Here is a 10,672-nt window from a genome sequence, read left to right as displayed (position 1 = left end):
ATGTCAACATGGTTTAAATGTAATATTCCTGCAAACCCCACACTGTGTCTACTAGGTGACTTGGGTGACATTAATATGGTAATTAACTCTGCACACATGATACGCACAGCATTATGCATCGCAAAGAAAACTATCCTTGTGAACTGGAAAACCAAAAATGATCTGTGTATTTAGCAGTTTAGGAATCTCTTAGTAGACCACATCAGTAGTGAGACAATGTCTGCCTCCTCAAAGAATCATTTTGCTGAATCTCATTCCCTCTGGTCCCCTGTGCTTAGCTCCACCACTTAGTGTAGGTGGAGGACTGTGACCTTGTTGCTTTGGGGGTTGGAAAATGGCCAGGAGGGACTGGTGGTTGTGGGTTCTTTGTGGTTTTCCGTGGTGCGGGACCGGGCTGCTCTGCGGTGGGGGTGGCTCTGGGTCCTGCCCTATCAGGGGCTGTGGGGGCCAGCGGTTGGGGTCGCCTCGTGGCTGGGGGTGAGGCCATTGGTGGTGACTGGGTCAGTGGGCGTCAGTCCTGGGCCGGGCGGCCGGGCTATTCCGGGGCGGGGGTTCTGGGCTCTGATGCCTGGGGGTGGTCCCCCCTCCCTCAGAGGTGGTGGGGTCCGTGTGTGCCGGGGGTCTGGGCCTGCCCGGATGTGCTGCCATGGTGTGGGTTGGTGCATGCCCTGGTGTCTGGTTGCCGCCCTGGGACCCAGGGTATGGCCCGGGGGCAGGAGGGGTGTAGGGGTTTGAACGGGGGCTGAGTGGGATTCAGGGGATTATAGGGGACCTGATTTTGGGCATATAGGTGCTTTGTCACAGTGGTGAACATAATCCACCTAAAACCACTTTATGTTTATGACGTTTATGACGGTTTTCAAGCCTTACATTTAAAAGGATGGCCGCAGGATGAGCCATTTGAAATATTGTACAATTAACCAATCAGCAGTCGAAGCCAACATTCTGGTCCACACTCTTTACAAGTAAGCTGTAATGGAATTTATTCAAATCAAATCAAATCAAATTTTATTTATAAAGCGCTTTTCATGCAAAGGCAACACAAAGTGCTTTACATAGTAGAAATGAATGCATATTAAAATGAAAAAAAGAAAATCACAGAACAAAAACAATAAGCCCTTTACACACCCAGTTATGTGACAGATTAAACACCTACCCCCCCCCCCCCCCCCCCCCCCCCTCACCCATCCACACACACACACACACACACACACACACACAAACTCTTAATATCTGTCTTTGGCTTGGCGCTGCTGTGAGGAAACGGCATTTTTGGGGACCCATTTACACCAGGAGCCAGTCAAGCCATGTTTGCAGAGGGCAGACCAAGCAGGCTTGACTACCAGAGTTTAGGATCCCCATAAAGAAACACTGGAGTTAAAAATGTTAAAAATGTTAAAACAGTTAAAACAACGATAAAATAGGGAAACAGTTAAGAAGCTATAATAAAATATAATAAAATAAAATAGATAAATGAGACAGATAAGATAAGATAAGATGAGATAAATAACAGAAAATGAATAAAGTCAAATCAAAAGGCTAAACTAAAAAGGAAGGTCTTGAGCCTCTTCTTAAAAACATCAACAGTCTCTGCAGCCCTGAGGCTCTCTGGCAGGCTGTTCCACAGTTGAGGACCAAAATGATGAAACGAGGCCTCACCGTGTGTTTTAGATCTAACTTTGGGAATAGTTAAAAGGCCGGTACCAGAGGACCTCAGGGTCCGCGAGGGCTCATAATTTGAAAACAAGTCAGATAAATAAGAAGGCCCAAGACCATTACGACATTTATAAACAAGTAAGAGAACCTTAAAATCAATCCTGAAGCACACGGGGAGCCAATGCAGCGATTTTAAAACCGGTGTAATGTGTTCCCGCCCCTCGGTCCTCGTCAGAACTCGTGCTGCCGAGTTTTGCAGTAACTGTAAACTAGAAATAGACTTTTTGGGAAGACCAGAGAGCAGGGCATTACAATAATCTAGCCTGCTGGAAATAAAAGCATGCATTAGCACCTCCGTGCTGGCAAGAGAGAGAAATGGGCGAACTCTGGCGATGTTTTTAAGATGATAAAAGCCTGTCTTTGTGACATTTCTGATGTGTGAAATAAAATTCAGCTCAGAGTCGAAAAGGACACCCAGATTTCTCACACACTGAGAGGGTTTGAAGTTTTTCAGTCTGCAGGAAATTATCTCTCTCTTGTCTTCAGGACCGATGACTAAAACCTCAGTTTTGTCCTGGTTGAGCTGCAAGAAATTCACTGCCATCCATGACTTTATGTCTAAAATACAGTTTAAAAGGGTGTTAACTGGCTCTAGGTCATCAGGAGACACGGCGATGTAAAGCTGTGTATCATCAGCATAGCTGTGAAAGTCAATGCCGTGTCTCCTGATGACGTCCCCAAGTGGCAACATGTAAAGATTAAAAAGTATTGGGCCTAAAATTGAGCCTTGGGGAACCCCACATTTTATGTCATAGATTCCTGAAGAGCATGTATCCATACTCACCAAGAACTTTCGATCAGCCAGATAGGAGTAAAACCAGTTAAGAACAGTACCTGAGAGGCCCACCAGACTTCTCAGTCTGTCTAATAAAATCTGGTGGTCCACTGTATCAAAAGCAGCACTAAGATCAAGTAGCACCAGGACATTAAGTTTCTGAGAGTCCAAATTACGTCTAAGGTCACTGACAATCTTTAAAAGGGCCGTCTCGGTACTGTGGTTTGTCCTAAAACCAGACTGATACTTTTCTAAAATGTTGTGTTTGTTTAAAAACCCATGTAATTGAGTATAAACAACCTTTTCTATAATTTTACTTAAAAATGGTAGATTGGATACAGGTCTGTAGTTGTCAAGGATGTTGCAGTCTAAATTACTCTTCTTCAGAAGAGGCCGCACCACAGCTGTTTTACAGGCAGATGGGAAGACACCTGTCTGAAGAGAGCAGTTTACAATATTTAAAAGCTCAGACTCGAAGAAACCATAAAATGTTTTTAAAAGAGATGTGGGAATGGGGTCTAAAAGGCAGGTTGTTGGGTTTAGCTGGGAGAAAACTCGACCAAGCATCTCTGCATCAACCAGGACAAAACTCTCCAGTGTTTCTTTGGCTAAAAACAATGCTTCAGATCTGTTAAAACTAAAATTTTGTTGTGATACAAGACTGGATCTAATAGCATTGATTTTACTTCCGAAGTGACATGCAAAGTTCTCACATGCGTTGGCTGATGGCGACATGGTGGACTTGTTACCCCCAATATTTATTAAAAGGTCGATGGTTTTAAAAAGGAATTGGGGTTGTTTTGTTATCTGTAATTAGGTTTGAGAAGTAGTGTGTTCTTGCCTCTTTAACAGTTTTATTGTAATTTTTGAGTTGTTCACGTAAGATTTCATAATGTATTGTGAGTTTGGTTTTTCTCCATTTTCTTTCAGCTCTCCTGCAGCCTTTTTTCAATTTTCTAATTTCTTCATTTCTCCATGGAGTTTTTGATTGTGTTTTTAATGTTTTTGTTTTAAGTGGAGCTACTGAGTCAATGGCAGATGCCAGTCTTTTGTTAAAATTATCTACAGTAAAATCACATGATGCAGATAAAATCTGAGCAGGAGTTCGATTTAAAATGTCAATAAAATTTGCAGCCACATTTATTAGTACTCACATAAGTACTTGGTATCAGCAAGTACTCATATATAAGTACTCATACTCAGTTTGAAAAATGTGGTATCAGTGCATCTCTAATCATTGCTGCACCTGAGGCCACTGGATCCACTCAGATGAAATGATTTTTATGTCTGGAACATTTTTGACCACTGATGGCCACAACTGTGTTTTTGCAGACATTTTTAGGCCCACATTTACCACTGAATGTCAGTGATTCTTGCACACTGCTCTTTTAAGCTAAATATGATCTGAATGTTATCTGAGGTTAGATGATGTGCAACACCTGTATTTATTATCGATAAAGTTGGGTTTCGTAGGCCAATGCTTTGATTTAAATATTTAACAGTTAACCAGTTTGAAATCTGACTAGAATGGGGAGGTTAAGAGCTTTTATCATGAGTAAGAATGAGTAGGCTTTTGATTGCAGTCATATTGAACTTCGAGTTTTGCTAACAATGCCAATACTTAATGGAAATATAACTTCTGATTGAAAATTTTACAAGCATTTTTTTTGTCTGTTTTTTTTATGGCAGACCCCAATAACTTCTCTGCAAACCAAAATGATTGGCTCATTTAATTTATTTAATCAATTATACTGGGTTTACGTGTAGAGCGAGATGACAGACAGTACTAATATAATGACTGTCATTTTGTCTTCTAATATTGTTCCTTATCTGCAAAACAATATTGAATTCTGAATATTAGTATTAACAGTCATGCCATTAAAACATAATTATTTACTTAAGTTTGATCTATAGCTTGTATTTTAATCACTGCAGAGGTGCACAAATGCTTCCTGGTGATAGTAAATGGATCTCTTGAGCTTATTTTGAGTCAGGACCACCAGTGTTTATCATGATTTAATTTGGGGTGAAGCGTTTCATGCTCTAGATGCAAAAGACAACATGTGCATGAAAAATTGAACCTACAGGTCCATTTTAGCCAGTGTTTATGGTTTATCTCAGTCTCTCCCAGAAGTACTTTCAACCACACCACTTGATGGCAGTCTTGAATCTTTTTTACATCCTTTTTTATGGGCTTCACAGGTTAAGGCCTTGCCTCGTTGCCAGCAAGCTGTCCTCTGTTATCCAGCATAGATGATGTAGAATTCAAAATGTTTATTTTACTCTGCTAGTTTAACTCTAGTCACATGCTGGAAAAAGATGTTTATTTTCATTCTGTTTGTGCCTCCTGTGCTTTTGTACATTTTAGTAGCTAAAAACAACCTACTGTTTTAACAATCTTTTTTATAACATGGGAACACAGATGCAAGAGAGATGCTTCTTGGTGTAATTATAGAACAAGATGAATTTATCTTTTTGATTATCTTTTAATTCATTCTACCAAATTGGCTCAAATGACAGTTCTATAATAAAACATACAGTTTAAGATTTTTTGATGTTTATTAATGTCATGTTAATTTTGGGGTTTCTATTGTGAATTTCAGAAATATGTAAAAGCACATCCTATGTTTTCACATCACCACTGAAACAAGATCAGTCCTCTCTGATGGTTGCATGGTGTTTCTTTTTTGTTGTTGTTGCTTGTTTTTTCTTTCTAACTACCAAAGTCATGCAAACACATTACTGCTAGTCATTTGTAGCCCAGCATTGCTGACTTGTGTTAAAAATGAGCTAAAATTAAGAATTAGCTAGACCTTCATAGACAACGTGGCAGAGGGTGGGTAAGTCTTTGTCAGGAGGGTCATATACTAAGAATTGTCTTCCTCTCTTTCTTATAAGATACTCAAAACACATCACCACAGGTGGAGATTCTACAGAGGGGCCATCTAATGTCTCAAGAATGAAATTATTGGCTCACATGAACGTTGGTAAGGTGCACGAAGCTGTAGTTTCACACCAAAGGATTCAAACATGTGTTTCAATTCTACAGAACCCGATACTAATGTTAAAAAACTTGGGAATTTCAAAACTAATGTGACAATCAAGCAGATTAAAAGAATCTATGGAACTACCATGTTTTCTTTGTTTTGATTTTTATGCATAAAAAAAGTATTTTTAACAATCCCAATTTGGCATTATTTTGGTGAGAGAAGCTCTTTTTGTGCATGTAGGCGCTTTGTCACAGCCGTGATCCAAATCCACAAAAAAATAAATAAATAAATAAATAAAATAAAAAAAAAAAAAAAAAAAAAAAAAAAAACATTTATCCTCATCATTTATGAAGATCCAGCCTTCCAGCCCTACATTTAGAGGATGGTCGCAGTTTGATTTGATGTATCACACAGTTACCCACTCAGTCGCGTCTGACATGCTGGTCCACACTTTTTACCAGTGAACTGTCACAGGATTTATTAGTACTCATATCAGTACTCTGTATTGGCAAGTACTGAAATGTAAATACTTGTACTTTTACTCAGTTTGAAAAAAAAATATATGGTATCAGGGCATTCCTTTATTTTGTAATGGCTTTAGAATCGTATTTTCTTTGCTCCCCACCCTGATCTCTGGTTGTTTCAGGTGCCCCAGTTACACATGGAGCTGACCCCGAATGTAGTGTAGCAGCACAGTGGTCACCGTTACTTCCACACTTACGGTCCTGGGCTAGGTGACTAGATGATGTGCAACACCTGCAGCAAATATTTTTTATCTTTAAACTTGGGTTTCCTAGCCCTTCAGCTTCAAATTTGCTGGTGTGCATGGGATTATTTTCCTGTTACACGACACAGTTTTGACCAAGCTGTAGTTATGGTACTGGCTTCTACTGGTTCACTTTCCATGAAAGTAGTTATCATTTTCAGAACATTATTTCCAATTCTACCTTGCTGTCTGTGCAGATAAACCGAAAGATCATCATTTTTTAATGTTACTGCCCTATTCATGTAGACTGAAATCAAACCTGATATTAGGAAGGCACATGATGTAACACCAGCAGTTGTACTAGTAGCATCTCTGTGACTCTTCTGTACCACCGGCAGCATTACTGTTTGTACACAATGTGACAGACTATAGAGAGCTTGATTAGTGCCCTGGCAGAGAAGCAGTGATTCGCTCAAGCATTGCAGAGTGAGTGTGCAAACAAGCTTTGCTGCAAAGTCCGAACAAGCTGTCTCTCCTGGAACGAGAACTAGAAGTAAACATGCAGAGAAGGGCAGCACAATTAGTTGCACTTGTCTGAATTGCTTTCAGTTTTGCTTCAACTGTAGAGAGCTTGACAGTGTTTCTCATTAAGCATTGGCTGTGGGTTTCTGAGGTTTATACGCCAGGTTTGTAGGAGCAAAGAAGAGTGTGCCTTTCAGAGTGTGCCTGTTCCATCAGGGCCAATCTGTGTAGGACACATCCTGCTGGATCAGCACTTTACTTACAAAAGACAGAGAGAAAACCACTCATGTTAAAATGTTATTGAGTGAGCGCTGCTTGGTTTTTTCCTCTCTTCCACTTTAATTTGGTCAAATTACAATTTTTCTTTAGTTTAGTTTTTTTTTTTTTTTCTTTCTGTCAGAAAATAAGAAGCTTTTTTGATGTCGCGAAAGGCAAGAACCAAAAGTCTTTCTCAGCACAGCTTGTAATCTCTTAGAAAGTTCACCTTGATTTAGTGCACCTAATCAATAGACAACATCAAAGAAGTAACAATAGGATTGGCAATTTGTCTCTTTAAGGCACACTGGGGAACTGAGTTAATTTATTTAAGAGCTCCTTGCAGGCAGTTGTCCTACTTTTAGTTTTGTAGAAAAAATATTTAGACTGTCTTGTGCCTTCCCTTTTCTTTCCTTCGCTACTGTCATTCCTTGTTTCTCTGCATTCCTCCAGGGCTCCAGCACTTCATCCTTTTCAGACTAATTTGTTCAGGCTGGTATCTTTTCTGGAAGCGAGGGCTGCTGGTACATGTTTGACTTTGACTCACCTCTCTAATTTGATGTGGTTCCTTTGTGAAGTGCTATCAGGGGTGTTTACTCAGCCTCTGAGACTGCAATATGCAACTAAAAGGGCAAAAGGACATTTGTCACTCAGGACCCACTTTGCTAATGAAGACAGATTAGTCAAGCAACAACATCCGCACAAACACTGACTGACAGACGCAAACATTAATTGTCCTTTACAGCAGTAATTTAGTTATGGTATTTATTTTGCTTACTTTTATTTGTATTGAAACTTGAGGATAAACATCTTTTCAGACTGAAAAGAAAAATTTTGGATGGTAAACAGCAAATGGAAACAAACTATCATTCACACACTCCTCGGGAGAATTTAGAGCGATCAATTAACCGAACATGCATGTCTTTGGATGGTGGGAGGAAGCCGGAGAACCTGGAGAGAACCATGCATGGATGCGGAGAACATGCAAACTCCACACAGAAAGACCACCACCCCCCAGGTTCGGACCTCCCCCCATCCAAGGTTCGAACCAGCGACCTTCTTGCTTTGAGGCTGCGGTGCTAACCACCACACCACCGTGCAGCTCAACACATACGGATTTCATTATACCTGGTATTCTAATAGTCTGTGTCATCTTCTTCTTGACACTGACAGACAGTTAAGTGTAGATGAGGTCAAAGCTTGGTTAGCCCAAAATTTTTTAAAACTGAACGAAGGAAAGACGGAGATAATGTCGTTTGGAAATGCCCTCTTTGACTTGGGACCCCTCTAAAATTATGTTTGTCCCAAAGTCACCAGCCTTGGCGTCACCATGGGCGGCCATTTTAAACTTGACAAACAGGTCAATGCTGTTTTAAAATTTAGTTTTTATCACCTTTGTCTTTTTTAATCAAAAGTGAAATCTTTTTTATCTTTTAATCTTTTTGAACAGGTGGTGCAGGCTTTTACATCTTCTCGTCTGGACTACTGAGACGCTCTTTACTCTGACATCTGCAAGAACGCACTTTCCTGTTTGCAGTTAGTCCAGAACTCCGCAGCACGACTTTTAACCGGGCCAGGAAATGCGAACACATCACTCCTAATTTAGCGTCTTTGCACTGGCTGCCTGTACGTTTTAGAATTGATTTTAAGATGTTATTGTTTGTGTTGAAAGCTTTAAATGGACTGGTCCCCAAATACATTACCGACTGCCATGAAATTTACACTCTGCGTTCTGAGGTCCAGTCCCAGCTCGTGGTGCCTAAGATGAGACTTAAAGCTAGAGGGGACAGGGCCTTCTCAGACTCTGGAACGTTCTGCCCCTCCATGTCTGATCTAAAGACCCACTTTTATTCTCTGGCTTTTAACACTGCATGAGCTGTGTGGTCCTCTGTGTCTATTTATTTATTTTTATTTTTTCACTTTATTTATTTTAACCTTTTACTTGTTTTTATTGTTTTTCATTTTTAATCTTTTCATTTCCCTTTTTTATCTATTTATTTATTTTAATTATCTGTTTATTTTAAATCAGTATTGTTGATTATTGCTGATGTGAAGCACTTTGGAGAGTTTTCTCTGTCTTTAAAATGTGCTTTATAAATGAAGTGGATTGGTTTGGATTGGATTCTCTGCTTTTAAATATTAAACTTCAAAGCCTGCAGCCAGTTGTATGCCATGGACCCTCAGCACAGCAGGGGAGCCAGAACAAAGAAAAATATACTGACACTATGATGGTAAAGACTTAGAAAAGGAGTGCTACATTAGTGTTGTCTTTGATTTGAAATATTTTAAAGTTTTAATTTTTTTACAGCAGCACTATTTGTCAAAAGAATTACCAAGATGATTCTTGCAAAGCACAAAGAAAGAAAAAGATCTTTACTGGAGTATTTCAGGGTGCTTATTACTGGTGTTTCTGTTTTAACATCAAACCTAGAAAAAAAAAACGTTATATGCTCCTTTGAATAATTTCATGCAGAATAAACTCAAATGATCCAAAAAGCTGATTCATCCAGTAATCTCAAACTTCACTCACAAGACTTTACAGCAACCTGGACGCTATCATCTCATAGTTTCTGGTTTTCTTTGTTTGGTAAAATTGTTCCAGTGGTTGGAGCGTGAATGTTAGCTACTGCTGTCATTTTAAGTCTGGACAGCATTTGTAGCATGGGACCTTCTTTTAACAAAATATGTTTGGTCAAGTGTTCTGTGAAGACTACAGTCTTTGATGGTCAGACGCAGTTTGTTTAGATACTAATTCACAATAAAGTTTAGGATTGTTTTTTAACAGGGACTTTTTTTTTTATCTTTTTTGACCTCGTGGTTCAATATGTCCAGTATAAAGTGGGGCTGTTCAAATATTAACGTGTTTAACTAACCTCACTCTTGGTTAAATTTGTATTCAATAACTAAACCAAATCCAATTATGGTTTAACAAGCTGAAAACTTAAATAAATGACTGAACACAATGAGATCATCGAGGACATTTACCATGTGCATGTGAACCTGGTCAAACAACAATTCATGGAATAAAATCCGGCTCCTAAAGAACTCATTTAAAAGTTCAAGTTAGACTTATTAACTTATTTATTTTGTGAAAATCTCAGTAGATCAGCAGTTTCTAAAGTAATGGCTGTTTTGACCATGCAGTCGCTGCCATGTGATTGGAAGATTAGACATTTATGTTTAACACTACTATTCAGGAGGCACTACCAGGCAAAAAAAAAAAAAAAAAAAAAAGGACCAAAGACATCTCAGAACAAGTCAACTTTGAAAAATTAAAACCCAAAGCTGAGTAATAAAGAAATATCCTATGGAGCCCTACTAAATTAAGATATAAAAAAAGAGTTAAAATAAACTGCAACAGGAAAACTCAATAAACCCGGCTACTGCACATCTCTGTGCACAGAGAAGCAAGGTTTTGTTGTAGAGTGTGTGGGCTATTGACTAAAGGCAGAGAAAGAGGGACTGACGTTGCTATTTTGGATTGTAAAAACATACAAAATCAATAATATCCACAACAGTTTTGTAGGAGCATCAGTCCACCTTTACTCACTCTCAACTCTACTCTCGTGTCTCTTGGCATGTCATCTCATTCTCCCCCCACGTAAATGAATTTGTCTTCCTCACTAGCAGCTCCAGCAATGTGCAGTAAGAAATAAGTGAGCATTTGTTTGTACTGAGGGACAAACAAGTTGCTCTATGATGGAGCAA

Source organism: Melanotaenia boesemani, chromosome 22 (genome assembly GCF_017639745.1).
Source record: "Melanotaenia boesemani isolate fMelBoe1 chromosome 22, fMelBoe1.pri, whole genome shotgun sequence".
Lineage (NCBI taxonomy): Eukaryota > Metazoa > Chordata > Actinopteri > Atheriniformes > Melanotaeniidae > Melanotaenia > Melanotaenia boesemani.
This window is presented reverse-complemented; position numbering follows the sequence as displayed.